Genomic DNA, 15,257 nt, shown 5'->3' with positions numbered 1-15,257 from the left:
ATGGTAATGGACAGAAAATTATAAGAGACTCAAGCCAATTCTCAATAAAGCACCAAGGGAAACAAGAGACCCCAGGGAGAGGACAACTCTGCAGAGGGCAACAAGAAACCCCCCAAACAAAGGCAATTGTGTTGAAGGCAACAAGAGACCTCAGAGAGAGGGCAACTCCACTGGGGGCAACAAGAAACTCCATTAAGAGGGCAATTTTGCGGAGGGCAATAAAAGACCTCAGACAAAGGGCAACTCTGTCAAGGGCAACAAGTGATCTCAGAGAGGGTGCAACTTTGCTGTGTGCACCGAGACCCCATTGGGAGGGAGACAAGAGAACACAGAGGAAGGCCAATGAGGGAATAAACAGTTGAAAGAACAGTCAATTGTTCTTCAAGATCAATTGCAAAAGGAATGTATGACCATTCTACGCCATGAAGAAATGAAAAACTATCTTAAACAGCAGAATAGAAGCACAACAGAAGACATAAGGAGACTCTGCTGAATTACAGGAAAACGCAAGATCATGCAAGTGAGCTTTGCAGGGAAAAGGCAAACCTATGAAAGACTTTTGCAAGCTATGAGAATTCCTTGGGTCAAAGCTTATCCTTCTGGAAAATTGTGAAGAGAAGCAAAATGAAATTCACATCACTCTGAACAAATTGCTGAACCTGTTGGGGGAGAGGATTCAGCAATGTTCTATGTTCCAGGAGGAAGCTGAAAGCCACAAGGAACAGACCAAAAAGCAAAACAAGCAGTTGAACAGAAAAGAGGAGGCACTGAAAGGAAAAGCCATAGAACATTCCAAGCTGCGAGCGGTTAATGAAGAAAAGAGAAGCACAATTACAGAATCAAAACAAGTTCAGATCTCGTCAGTGACAAAAGTAAAGATTATTTATTTTTTAGTCACAAGTAAGGCTTACATTAACACTACAATGAAGTTACTGTGAAATTCCCCTAGTCACCACAGTCTGGTACGTGTTCAGGTCAATGCACCTGACCAGCACGTCTTTCAGGCTGGGAGGAAACTGGAGCACCCAGAGGAGACCCATGCGGACATAGGGAGAATGTGTAAACTCCACACAGACAGTGACCCACGCCAGGAATCAGACCTGGGTCCCTGGCGCTGTGAAGCAGCAGTGCTAGCCACTGTGCCACTGTGCTGGTAGCAATTCACAACAGTGAATGTAAAATGAAGGATAGGATGGAAGTCCTGTTGCAGACAGAGAGAGAAATGAGATTGGGAAATGTAAATCTGATAATGAAGCACAAGGCACTAGTAGAAGGAAAAGCACTGGGAAAAAAACATTAAACTGAATGACAAGATTTCTAAATTTTCAAAGTGATTTGCAAATATAACAGCAAACAAATGTTTGGCTAAAATTGTGACACAAGTGAAAAGCGTAGGCTCCATTTCTGAAACATAAACATGGCGGACACCACAGAAAAAGAAAATTCAAATCCGGTCTGGGAATGAACAGGGTGCACATTCTGCTTGGAAGGAACCGGACAAATGCACAATGAACGAAGGAAGAAGGTGAGTTGTTAACAAAGAGAAATACAGCTCGAAGGAGCAAAAGAAAGAAATCAAATGGAGATGGCCAACTATCAGAAACATACCACTACCATTCCTCCAATCGTGACAGACCTAGATAACACACCTTCAAAAGCATGCCACATACATGGGTATGATGAGTATAGAGGGATATGGGCCAAACGCCAGCAATTGGGATTAGCTTAGGGGTGAAAAAGAAAAGGGCGGCATGGACAAATTGGGCCGAAGGGCTTGTTTCCATGCTGTAAACGTCTATGATTATGACTCTATAAGGCAACCCCTTCGTTCCAGGCACCAATGTAGAGAACCTTCACTGCACTACCTCCAACGCAAGAACATCCTTCCTTATATGTGGAGATCAAAATTGCAGAGAGTATTCCAGGTGTAATCTCACCAAGGTAGGAATTGAACTCATCCTGGGTGAGAATTGGTATGAGTTCCAATGAAGTTAATTAAATTGGAAAGGAAGTTGATTCTGGATTGATGTATTTCCCAACACTTGCCCTATTGTGATTTTCTTTCAAGGTTCCCTGTCACCGACATGTTACAATGCCACTTTGAAGTTCTGTTGGCTACAGTGCTGCTGACCCACAATTGTGGTTGAAGTGCTCTTACCCTCGCCACACAGATATCCTTAAATCTGGATTTGGCACATGTCCTTTGGCCAAATAATAAGATGGAATGTTTTCTCTTCACTCTTCTTGTGGTAGCAACGCAGATCCAGAATTGTTTGGTTAGAAGAGGCAGCTATGCTGTATTTGCGAGACTTTTGGCTTTCAGAGCGAGAGAATTTGAGTATAGAAATGGGGATGTTTTGCTGCAATTGTACAGGGCATTGGTGAGGTCACACCTGAGCTATTGTATGCAGTTTTGGTATCCTTATCTGAGGAAGGATGTCCTTGCTACAGAGGGAGTATGGCAAAAGTTTACCAGGCTGATTCCTGGGATGGCAGGTATGTCATGTGAGGCGGGTTTTTTTTAATATATTCATTCATGGGGCATGGGCGTTGCTGGCTGGCCAGCATTTTATTGCCCATCCCTACTTCCCTGAGGGCAGTTAAGAGTCAACCACATTGCTGTGGCTCTGGAGTCACATGTAGGCCAGACCAGGTAAGGACATTAATGAACCAGATGGATTTTTCCTGGCAATCTTCAATGGTTTCATGGCTATCAGTAGATTTTTAATTCCAGATTTTGTTTTATTGAATTCAAATTCCTCCATCTGCTGTGGTGGGACTCGATTCTGCGTCTCCAGAACATTAGCTGAGTTACTGGATTAATAGTCTAGTGATAACGTCACCAGACCATCACATGTTAGGATTATATTCACTGGAGTTTAGAAGAGTGGGAGAAAAGTAAAGATTATTTATAGAAACTTAAAAAATTCCAACTGGATTAGAGACGGTAGATTCAAAAAGAATGTTCCTGATGGTGGGGGAGTCCAAAATTAGGGGGCACAGTTTGAGGATTAGAGGTAAACCTTTTAGGACTGAGGTGAGGAGAAATTTCTTCACCCAGGGAATGGTAAAGGTGGGAACTCAGCACCACAGAAAGCAGTTGAGGATAAAAGATTGTGTGATTTCAAAAATAAATTGGGTATAGCTCTTGTGGCTCAAGGAATCAAGTGATGTGGGGGTGGGAGGTGGATCAGAATATTGATTTTGATGATCAGTCATTATCAAAATGAATAGCAGAACAGATTCCCAGGGCCAAAGGGCCTACTCATGCTTCTATTTTTTGTGTTCCTATGTTTGTCACGCATACTGCGCATTATGTAGATTGCTTTAAATAAAAGATGGGTGCACTTTATCACGTGAATGCCTTTGTAACGCAATTTGCAGTCACATTTATTTCCTTTTCACACATCTTCCCCTTCCAGCTGCTGCCTCATCCCTAGATACATCTGCTTGATTTCAGCTGATAATCACTTTCTCTCAGCTGGTGAGTTTTGCCTGATTATTCCGAAGATAACTTTTGACCACGAGCAGGAAATGATCTGTCAGATGCCAGGACTTGAAAGGGAAATGAACCTCAGAACAGCATTAAAAATATAAGAAAATATGCTTTCAGCTCAATTCGTTTGCTTGTTTTAAGCCAGCTTCCCAGAGTGTGACCAAACAGCTGTCCAGCTTGGGCATTGTTCTAATGTCACAGAATATTTCTGAGACATCATGACACATTTTGATGTGACTCGTGACATTATTTGAAAGAACATAGGTTGTCACCCTGCCTTCACTCAGATCATCTGAAGGACAAAGACAACAATTTCCAAACACAGCTTGATTAAAATGACCTCTTCATCTGATTGTTCTTTTCCCTTTCTCCTTACTTTTCCTTTCTCTCCTAATCAACTCTCTAACTTGCCCTCTTTTTAATTCCCTCTCTGGCTCCAATTTGACTCAAATTCATTCAATTTCCTTTTTCCATTGGGCGCACCGTTTCTTCCCCTTTCTTCTGTTTCATTGACCATCGTGAATTCCAAGATACAACCTTAACATTGCTACACTGTTATCAATTCACATTTCCAGCAATCAGCAGCATACCCCCTGGAGCTGGGTTACAAAGTACAGCTCACAGAGGGTGGCACAGTGGTTAGCACTGCTGCCTCACAGTGCCAGGGACACGGGTTCAATTCCCGGCTGGGGTCACTGTCTGTGTGGAGCTTGCATGTTCTCCCCATGTCTGTGTGGGTTTCCTCCTGGTGCTCCACAGTCCAAAGATGTGCAGGTTAGGCGGATTGGCCTTGCTAAATTGCCCCTTAGTATCAGAGGGACTAGCTAGGGTAAATGCACAGGGCTATGGGGACAGGGCCTGGGTGGCATTGCGGTCAGTGCAGATGTGATGGGCCGAATGGCCTCCTTTGGCACTGCAGAGATTCTATGATTCTATGTTCATGTTGCACCCCAGTCAATGAGCTAAGCCTAACTTTCTGAGCCATTAATGTGCTCAGGATGTATGCATTCTCTGTACTGACTTTACCTGCTACTTTAAATGTTAGCATTAACCTGTCAATAGGTTTAAGGGTCTGAAATTCTCTATTGTAATGTTCACTGAGCGATTGGTAGCAATCCCAGAGAAATCACATGCATGGCTGACAGTGGCCACTTAGAAGTCTCACAACAACAGGTTAAAGTCCAACAGGTTTGTTTGGAATCACGAGCTTTCGGAGCACTGCTCCTTCATCAGATGAGTCACAACTTGGTGTTGTGAGACTTCTTACTGTGCCCACCCCAGTCCAACGCCGGCATCTGCACATAATAGCCACTTACACCAATATGCAGGCATCTCTGACCCTAAATCCCGTGGTAGCAGCCCTGTGTTTAATCTTTGGGGCCTGAAGTTGTCTGTGTGCTGTTCATAAAATGGTATTTCAGAGCTGTTCAGTTTTTGGAATAAGCTGCTAATCGCTGGAGGTAAGGAACAGCTCAACTGAGTGTGAAAGAGGAGAAAGGCAAAAGAAGAATATGAAGGATAAAGCAAGAGTGATTGAGTGTGTAGAGTGTGCGCTTGAGTGCATCAGGAGAACAGTGAAATGGTGAGAAGAGAAATAGAGTTTGTGTAAAAGAGAGCAAAATATGATCAAGCGAGAGAAAAGGGAGTGATGGAGTGTTTGTGAGAGGTGGAATGATTAGTGATAGTGAAAGTGAGCAAGGAAATTAAGTGGTTATAGTTTTGTGTGGCTGTGTGTACGTGAAAGAATATAATCATAGAATCCCTACAGTGCTGAAGGAGGCCATTTGGCCCATTGAGTCTGCACCGACCACAATCCCACCCAAGCCCTGTAACTCCACACATAAGAAATAGGAGCAGGAGTAGGCCATCTAGCCCTTCGAGCCTGCCCCGCCATTCAATAACATCATGGCTGATCTGTCGTGGCTCAGTTCCACATTCCCGCCCTCTCCCCATAACCCTTAATCCCCTCTCTTATCAAAAACCCATCAACCCGCGTCTTAAAAATATTTAGCGAGGCAGCCTCCACCACTTCAACGGGCAGAGAATTCCAGAGATTCACCACCCTTTGAGTGAAGAAGTTCCTCCTCAACTCCGTTCTAAACCGCCCCCCCTTTATCTTGAGGCTGTGCCCCCTAGTCCTACTGTCTTTTTTGAGCGGGAAGAGTCTCTCCACCTCTATCCTATCCATCCCATTCATCATCCTATACGTCTCAATGAGATCTCCCCTCATTCTTCTAAACTCTAACGAGTACAAGCCTAGTTTATTCAGCCTCTCCTCATAGCTCAACCCCCTCAACTCCGGTATCAGCCTAGTAAACCTCCTCTGCACTCCCTCCAAGGCCAAAATATCTTTGCGCAGGTGCGGCGCCCAAAACTGCACACAGTACTCCAGCTGCGGCCTCACCAATGCCCTATACAGTTGCAGCAAGACCTCCCTACTTTTATATTCAATCCCCCTCGCTATGAAGGCCAGCATCCCATTCGCCTTCCTGACCACCTGCTGCACCTGCAAGCTGGGTTTTTGCGACTCATGCACAAGGACTTTTTATCTGCTAATCCTCATAACACTAGGGTCAATTTAGCATGGCCAATCAACCTACCCTGCACATCTTTGGACTGTGGGAGGAAACTGAGCACCTGGAGGAAATACATGCAAACATTGGGTGAACGTGCAAACTCCACACTGACAGTGACCCAAGGCTGGATTTAAACCCAAGTCCCTAGTGCTGTGAGGCAACAGTGCTAATCATTGTGCCAACGTGCTGCCCCAATGAGAAATTGCCTTGCTTAGTAATTTTAAACAACTTATGATTCAGATTCTATAATGTGCATATTATTTTGCAACATGCATGCTACTCCAAGGATTACATCTAAAGAAGCAAACTACAATGACAAAAATAATTCTCACATCTTGTATATTACATTGAAGAGGTACCATAAAACAAACGCAAGCACTTTAAGCACAAGAGGCAAGTATACTTGTGATAATGGGATCCAAAGTAAATCATATATTGCAATGAAATATCTGTTTTATAGCCTTGTGTATACAGTATGTGTGACATTCTGAAGGAGCAAATCCTGGGTTATTATCTTTCTTAAAAACTTTAAGCTTCAATTGTTCCCAGCCTTTAACATTGGCTGGGATTTTCCGGCTGCTCCTGCTGGTGGGATCTTCCGGCCCTGCTATTGATGAACCACTGCTGTGGGTTCCCTGGCAATGGTGGGGGTACGTACAATGGAAAACCCCATTGATGGTGGAGGGACCAGAAGATCCTGCTGCTGGTCAATGGCGGGCCACCTCCACCACCACGAAACACGCTGAGGGAGAGGGGGACACATGGCGGGTGGGATTTTACGGCCTGCTCAGGTGAGATTGTAAAATCCCACCCGAGGCCAATGGAGGTTTCTGTTCTGTGAGCCTTGCCTGCTCTGATTCTGGGATGGGCGAGGCGGTAAAATTCCGGCGGGAAAATCCCACCCATTGGAACACACCTTTTTGTTCTATTCAATCGTCACCATTTCTTCTTCACCATGAATGTTGGTTCTCAGACAGGTGTTGACAACCTTTGGCTTTCTAACATCTCAATAATGGCTTCCAACTTTTTTCAGTTGGGTTGCATTATTATGGGAAAAACATAAAGAAAGTAAGTCAAGGAAAGATTTTACCATTGCTAATCTAAATATCTAAATTTGCATTTCCTGCAGACAGGAAGAATGATTAAAAAGAGATGCAAAAATTGCAACAAAAAAACCTGCGATAATTCAGAGTTAGGTCTATTTTTATTACAATTGTTTTTCTATTGTTCCATAAATTCAATACATGTATTTTAAAACTCAATACATGTATTTTGTTTATTGCAGATGCACATTTTACTCTTGTCGATTTACAGTTTAACTTAGGGCAGCACGGCGGCGCAGTGGTTCGCACTGTGCCTCACAGCACCAAGGACCTGGGTTCAATTCCAGCCTCGGGTCACTGTCTGTGTGGAGTTTGCACATTCTTTGCGTGTCTGTGTGGGTTTCCTGCAGGTGCTCTGGTTTCCTTCCACAGTGCAAAGATGTGCGGGTTAGGTTGATTGGCCATGCTAAATTGACCCTAGCGTTAGGGGGATGAGCAGGGTATATATGTGGGGTTACAGGAATAGGGCCTGGGTGGGAGTGCGGTCGGTGCAGACTCGATGAGCTGAATGCCCTCCTTCTGTACTGTAGGGGTTCCATTCTATGTATTTCTGCCTTGCAACTTCTGATAATTTTTAGTTGAGGAAATTCTCCAGGTACATCGCCCCTCTCCTAGAATGTCTCACTACTCCGGAATATTCCTACAGAGTAAGAACCCTCTTAACTTCTTCCACAACTTTTATTGATTCCTCTGCTGTTTCCCTCCTGGAACCTCTATTGTTACGTCCAACACCAAAGTAAGATGCTCATGTGCTTCTTCTATTCTAAAGAGAGAACATTAGCTAAGTCCCTACTGCCTTCTTTTCATCACCGTACACCACGCTAACCTTAGCCTCCACTCCCCGTCTCTCGCCTTCCCCCAGGCTTTATCAAACCCATTCTCTTAATGAAACGTGACCCCATTTCCACAAGCCTATTTTCTGAAATAAAATGGCCTCGTGCTCATTCATGTCACACCCAATTCTACCTCTTCGAGCACCATTATCAAATTTAGGACTCTTTTTGTACTTTGACACCACCCGCTCAACGTTAATTCATGGACAACCAAATTTCCCTCGGTGTAGTTGCAGCAAAACAAATGCTACCTTTCTCAGTATTTCTGTGCTTTTGGCTTGTGGCTGTTTGACTTCCCCCTCACATTGAAGGAAGAAGCCTGCAACTTTGGCTTATTTCAAGCTGACTTTTTATCCACCGCTGAGGCTTTATTTTTCTATCTCTGGAAGCTATTTGCTTCTAACGCTGCTTTTTACTCGATGCCTCAAAAAGCTCAAACCCATGACCTCAAAGTCTCCAGGATTTCTTCAATCTTTTCCACAGTCACTCCCCTCATCCAAAGCTCCACTTCATTCCAACATCAGTGTTCAAGTTCTGGCAACAGTGCTCACACAGACTGCATAACATACGCACGTACGAATTAGGAGCAGGAGTAAGCCATTTGGCCCCTCAAGCCTGCAACATCGTTCAGTAAGACCTTTTTGCAACCCCAACTTGATGTTCCCACCTACCCCCATAACCTTTGACTCCCCTGTTATTCAAGAATCCATCTACCTCTGCCTTAAAAATATACAATGATCCTGCCATCACTGCGATCTGGGGAAGAGAGTCCCAAAAACTAAGAATTCCCTGAGAGAAAATAAATGTCGCCTCATCTCCGTGTTAAATGGGAGAACCCAAACTGTGTCCCCTAGTTCTGGTCTCTCCACAAGGGAAAACATCCTCACAGCATTCACTTTGTCAAGTCTCTCAATGAACTTAAATGTTTCAATAAAATCACTCAAAAACAGCTCCTTCCCTGCTGCCTTGGAAAAGCAGCCAACATAATCAAGAACCCCGGACATACTTTATTCCTCCTTCCCCCGTCAGGAAAAAGATACAAAAGTCTGAGGTCATGTACCAATCAGCTCAAAAACAGCTCCTTCCCTGCTGCCATCAGACTCCTGAATGGATCTATCTCATATTAAGTCGAACTTTCTCTAAATCCTAGCTATGACTGTAACATTACATTCTGCACTCTTTCCTTTCCTTCTCTATGCACAGTATGCTTTGTATGTATAGTATGCAAGAAACAATACTTTTCATTGTATACTAATACTTGTGACAATAATAAATCAAATCATTTTCTGACGGTGATAATCCTAGAACTCTCCAATCTCTCTTGAGTTTTTTGCTCACTCAATGCATCAACATCTAAACCTTGGGGCAGAATTTGCCCTCCTGCCTGCCACGGAAATAGTATCAGGCAGGACACAGACCACGAAGAGGTTCATTGACCTTGGGCAGGATCTTTTGGACTCGGGGCGAATGCGGCCGGCAAATCCCACCTTTCATCTTCATCTCACACACATTCATGCTGTTATCCCACATTGATTTCTACCATCATATGTGGCATTGTGCACTCCACCTTAAATAATCATGTGCCTTCTTCTCCTCTACTTTCAGTGTCTGCTCTCTGCTGTTTGACACTGTCTCCCTAAACTACTTTGCTATGCTGCGGTCCTCTTCCTTTTAAAAACATGTTAAGGGATACCTCAGACTGTGATTTTTGTTTACTCTTTATCCTTCCAATGTTGGGCTCGGGCTTTTGCTTTTCCCTATGAAAAGCACTGAGATATTTCTTCTACATGAGGGGGTGCTATAACAATGTAAGTTGTTGTGTTATAACAAGTAATCCTGGTCTGTTGTACACCCATTTACCCACTATAGATTCTCACTGCCTCATTCAACTTTCCATGGGAAAAGTAAATAATTTAAAAAAAGTTGGGAGGTTGGATGTGATTCAAAATAAAACTTTGGTGTGAATCTAGTAAAATCAGTCTTTAAAAATGACAAGAATTGAAATTACAGAATAGATGATTTTAAAAAACTCTGATATGAACAAAAAAATCTTCTATTCTGAAATATAGCACTTAAAAAGCATTTGTCATGAAAATGAACAGCAAAATGAATAATAGATAGTATTATTAATAATCCTTGGTCCCGACTACCCGAAAAGTTAACTGGGTGAACAAGCACACAGACGTTGAAATGGTGCAAATGTTCGTGATATAGCAATCTGACTCTGAATTCTTTAAGCTAATATATGCATATTACTAAAACACTCCTGTTTTACAGCCAAAGGAATAGGAAAATTAAAGATCACTATCAGCGCACTTAACATTGAAATGCTGGCAATACACTGAGTAAACTACTAGCAAAATAAATACATACACCTTAAAACAAATGCAGTAAGCACTAACATAGTTTATCTATGATAAACTTTAACTTAAACCATCAAGGGAGACAAACTTGGTAGAATTAGAGAATTTCCAGTTTAGAAGTTTAAAAATCACATTTCTTGATTATCTTCATGAGAAACCCTTTCTTACAAAGTGAACATTAGCAGAACTCACTTGCAGTAGATTTCAGTGAAAGCAGCTGGTTCCTTCTGTATTTCAGATGCTTTTGCGATGTGACACGCAATGTATCGTTTTGGACTTGCCTTTGGCCGGCTCAGAGGAACTCAAGACATGATTTAGAGGCAGCTGACGTCAGATCTTTCCTTTAACTTAAAATCTACATGACTTTGGCAACATGTACTGAAACGCAGACACCCGTGAACCTGCAGGAACAATGGAAGAATTACACAATAACTGAAATGTAAACCACCACAGAAACCATGAGATGTGATTCCAAATAAAATTTAAGAGTGTTTCCAGTAAGATAAGTGACAAGGATTTAAGTTGTTACAGGACTGGATGGGTTAACTTAAAACAAAGCATAATTAAACTCCACATACATTTATTTTCAAGTGCAAGGATCTCGACAGGAATGGGATATGAAACTTAGGGCACAAATAGTAATCCTTAAAGTAACAGTTGTCACTTTTAACTAGCCTGCTTGAGATTTTCCCAAGTGTGTGTGCAGAAGTGAGCAATGAAATAATTCAGGGCATATTTGCATCATCAAGTATATCCAGTGTTAACAGTGTTTGACTTTGTTGAAAGCTTATTTAAAATTTAACAAGAGAGGATTCCAGATTTACAGCGTTTGCAACAGCAGAGTCTGCAGCACAATGCAAATTTTCAAATAAGCTTTCTGTATTTAGCAGCCCACACAACTGTTGATGCAATGTCATCCAAGTCTCTCAACACTTTTGAAATGCTTTGCCTCCCTGAGTCTTCCTTTCTTTAAATAATATAGAGGCTTTAAAAACTCAAAGTTAAGGGGATATTCCAACACTTTGCTGGGAAACTGAGGGGTTCTGATGGAATGCTGATTTTTTGCACCTTAATGATGGATCGCTCTCCTTAAATGTTTTGTCCTTGATATATTTAGGATCGAGACTTAATGCTTCAGCTATTTTTAAACTTAGAAGCTCATATGTTAACCAAAGGGGAACAGATTGAATGAAGGGGGCAGCAGAGAGAGCTGCTTTAGTTGGAAACCAGAAGTCACATTTTGCCCTCTGTTCAGGATCATATTTTATCTTTGAAATGGCAAAAAGTAGTTTCTTCAATGCTAATTTCCAAACGCAAATTCTACAAACTGCGTTGTGTTCAGAGTCACGTGCCAAGGTGTCTGGTTACTTTTGGAGAGGGACAGAATTTACTTCTTGCGCTCAATTATTGCAAGGTGCCCATGAACACAGAGCATTGGTGGATTGGCATAGAACATAAAATCCCTACAGTGCAGAAGGAGGCCATTTGACTCATTGAGTCTGCACTCCCCAATCCAACTCCTCCCCTCCATCCCTATAGTACGGATGGCGAAACCACCTAACTTTTTTTTAAAGTTTCAAAGTTTATTTATTAGTGTCAAAAGTAGACTTACATTAACAGTGCAATGAAATTATTGTGAAAATCCCCTAGTCGTCATACTCTGATGCGTGTTCAGGTACGCTGAGGGAGAATTTAGCATGGCTAATACACCTAACTAACACACCTTTCAGACTGTGGGAGGAAACCCACACAGACACAGGGAGAATGTGCAAGCTCCACACAGACAGTGACCCAGACTGGGAATCGAACCTGGATCCCTAGTGCTGTGAGGCAGCAGTGCTAACCACTGTGCCATCATACTGCCTTAACTTACACATTGATGAACACTCAGGGGCAATTTAGCATGGACAATGTACCTAACCTGCACATCATTGGACTGTGGGAGGAAACTGGAGTACCCAGAGGAAACCTATGCAGGCAAGGTGAGAACATGCAGACTCCGTACAAATGGTCACTCAAGGCGAAATCAAATGTAGGAACCTAGTGCTGTGAGGCAGCAGTGCTAACCACTGTGCCACTGTGCCGCCCTTGGTAAACTTGGAAGAAACACAGTGGGATTTTCTGGCTGCACTTGCCCCAAAACTGGAAAATCCCACCCGCGGTCAACGAACCTTTGCATGGTCCACCCCTTACCCACTACGGTTCCCGTGACGGGCGGGATGGGAAAATTCACCCCATGGTCTCACCTCATGATTAAATTGTGTGCTTGAGGGTGAGGGTGGGGATGGGAGAGACAGTTTTTTAGTAGACTCAATCTGTGGCTGGATTTTACTCCCTGAGACCCAATGTAAACCCGCATTCTACTGGTTGCTGCCTGTTGCTAATGGGCAAGCTAGGTTCACATAGCCTGACGGCATTCTTTTCACATTCTGATGAAAGGAAAAAGAAAGCCTTGCTTTCTTTAGTGCTTCCCATGACCACTTTACAGCCAATGAAGTTCTTTTGAAGCATAATTGCTGTTGTAATGCAGATGCACAACAACACTTGATATTTGTTTTTCATTAATTTTTCCCCTAAAACTGGTGTTGTGTTTCTTTCATTTGTTAGGTTTTGTGCATATAAGTACATTAGTGTTATGATCATTTTTAAATTGCTGATATTTGAGTATTTTAATACAGCTCTTCGTATTAGTATTTTTGTGATGTATCTAACTCCAAAATGAAGATAACTTTCCTAGCATCTCTTAGAAGAGTGATAGGGAAATGGGAAGAAGCTTAAAGGCCCTGGATCTGACAAGTGGTTTGTAAATTTCGTATGGATCTTCATTATTTTATGACTGGATAACAAAGTATCACAGTTGCATAAACAAATGTCTTTATCTCTCTGGAGCAATGATTAAACGCATCCACTTTAATGGGCAGCATGGTGGCACAGTGATTGGCACTACTGCCTCAAAGCACCAGGAACCCATGTTAAATGGTTGTGGTATGATAATAATGTTTTTTCTCTTTTCATTCACAGGTTTTAAGTCGGTCCACCTTGTGTCTAACGAGAGGCATACACGCGATGGGTCATACTGGGGTTGTTCGAGATTGGCCTAGTGCTTCATGTCGTTAGTGTGTGCCTAAACTGGACAAGATACTGGACAAGACGACGGCTCAGTGACTATCGCTGATTGCTGTGCAGACACATGGATTTGGGCCGGTGTCTGTGGGAGTTTGCGCATTCTCCCCGTGCTTGCGTGGGTTTTCTCCGGGTGCTCCGGTTTCCTCCCACATCCCAAAGATGTGCTGTTAGGCTGATTGGCAGGAATAAATTGTCCCTAAATCAGATTCCCTCAATCTGGATGGCCATAAAACATTAGACAGGGGTCGTGGGTGGAGAGGTGGACTGGTGGTGTTGAGATGGCGGCGTGGGCTCGTTGGGCCAAAGGGCCTGTTTCCCGGGCTGATTTTGTTCTTTGTTCTTTGTTTGTTCAATTCTGGCCTACAGTGTCTGTGCGGAGTCTGCACATACTCCCTGTGTCTGCCTGGTGCTTTGGTTTCCTCTCACACTCCAAAGGTGTGTGGGTTAGGTTGATTGGCCATGCTAAATGGCCCCTTATTGCCAGCGGGATCAGCAGAGTAAAATATATGGGGTTATGGAGTATTTTCCGTAACAAAAGTCTGAGGTCATGTACCAACCAATGGACTTCAACGCGGATAAACGCGGATAAATGTGTAGTCGTCCATTTTGGCAGAACCAACGGGATGAACGAGTACACTATCAAGGGCAGAAGTCTGAGTAGTGTTGAGGAGCAGAAGGATCTTGGGGTCCGGGTCCACAGGACTCTTAAATCGGCCTCGCAGGTGGAGGAGGTGGTCAAGAAGGCGTATGGTGTACTGGCCTTCATTAATCGAGGGATTGAGTTTAGGAGTCGGGAGGTAATGCTGGAACTTTATAAGACCCTTGTCAGGCCTCATTTGGAGTATTGTGCGCAGTTCTGGTCGCCTCACTATAGGAAGACAGTGGAAGCTATTGAGAGGGTGCAGAGGAGATTTACAAGGATGTTGCCTGGACTGGGAGGCATGCCTTATGAAGTTAGGTTGAGGGAGCTGGGACTCTTTTCCCTGGAGAGACGAAGGTTGAGAGGCGACCTGATAGAAGTTTACAAAATGTTGAGAGGAATAGATAGGGTGGACTCTCAGAGGCTATTTCCCCGGTTTGAAATGGTCGCTACGAGAGGACACAGATTTAAGGTGCGGGGAGGGAGGTTCAGAAGTGATGTTAGGGGTAAGTTTTTCACTCAGAGGGTGGTGAGTGAATGGAATCGGCTGCCGTCAGTGGTGGTGGAGGCGAACTCGCTGGGGTCTTTTAAAAGACTTCTGGATGAGTATATGGGGTTTAATGAGATTGAGGGTTATAGATAGGTCTGTAGGTAGGTAGGTGATGTGATCGGCGCAGCTTGTGGGCCGAAGGGCCTGTTTGTGCTGTAGTGTTCTATGTTCTATGTTCAACCAACTCAAGAACAGCTTCTTCCCTGCTGCCATCAGGCTTTTGAGTGGACCTGATATTAAGTTGATCTTTCTCTACACCCTAGTTATGACTGTAACACTGCATTCCACACTCTCTCATTTGCTTTTGTATGTGTGGTTTGCTTTGTCTGTATAGCACGCAAGAAACAATATTTTTCACTGTATACTAATACATGTGTCAATAATAAATCAAATAAAATCAAAATCTCATCCATATAAGCACAGAATTTAAGCATATGGCCGGATGGTTTCTCTGAAATTTAGAACATAAGAACATAAGAAATAGGAGCAGGAGTAGGCCTTCTAGCCCTTCGAGCCTGCCCTGCCATTCAATAAGATCATGGTTGATCTGAAGTGGATCAGTTCCATTTA

At 43.2% G+C, this 15,257-nt stretch overlaps 1 protein-coding gene across 1 annotated transcript in view; it reads right to left on the bottom strand.

Moving 5' to 3' along the window:
- LOC145347082 (G-protein coupled receptor 20-like) overlaps positions 1 to 10,631 on the bottom strand; it is a 50,447-nt gene extending 39,816 nt beyond the window's left edge. Inside the window, exon 1 of the mRNA XM_080194992.1 lies at positions 10,564 to 10,631. The gene's annotated coding sequence lies outside the window, so the exon portion shown is untranslated. The remainder of the gene's footprint in view (positions 1 to 10,563) is intronic.
- Positions 10,632 to 15,257: the final 4,626 nt, after the last annotated feature.

This window comes from Carcharhinus amblyrhynchos, chromosome 8 (genome assembly GCF_965287045.1).
Source record: "Carcharhinus amblyrhynchos chromosome 8, sCarAmb.v2.hapA, whole genome shotgun sequence".
NCBI lineage: Eukaryota > Metazoa > Chordata > Chondrichthyes > Carcharhiniformes > Carcharhinidae > Carcharhinus > Carcharhinus amblyrhynchos.
The sequence above is the reverse complement of the archived record's forward strand: the minus strand, read 5'-3'. Positions and strand labels throughout refer to the sequence as shown.